Source organism: Chiloscyllium punctatum, chromosome 18 (assembly GCF_047496795.1).
Source record: "Chiloscyllium punctatum isolate Juve2018m chromosome 18, sChiPun1.3, whole genome shotgun sequence".
Taxonomy (NCBI): domain Eukaryota; kingdom Metazoa; phylum Chordata; class Chondrichthyes; order Orectolobiformes; family Hemiscylliidae; genus Chiloscyllium; species Chiloscyllium punctatum.
This window is the reverse complement of record NC_092756.1, coordinates 97,120,814-97,121,151: the sequence shown is the minus strand read 5'-3', so window position 1 is coordinate 97,121,151 and position 338 is coordinate 97,120,814.

Below are 338 nucleotides of genomic sequence, written 5' to 3'. Positions count from 1 at the left end.
TCCCCCCTTCCTTTAACCCCCTCTCCCCCCTTTAACCCCCTCTCCCCTTTAAACCCCTCCCCCATTCCTTTAACCCCCTCTCCCCCCTTTAACCCCCTCTCCCCTTTAAACCCCTCTCTGCCCTTTAACCCCTCTCCCTTTTCCTGCACAGATCTCTCTCATCTCTGTCTCCCTGGTCCTGAGCAGCAGTATGCTCTCCCTGCACAGCTCTGTCACAGCGTTGCTCAGTAACTTATTAACTCAGAGTGTTCTTTGCCAATCTCTACCCCAGGGCTTTTTCAGGGCGGCTGTGGTCACAGTAAGAACAGGGCCCTGGACAAACAACAGGACAGGCCGCA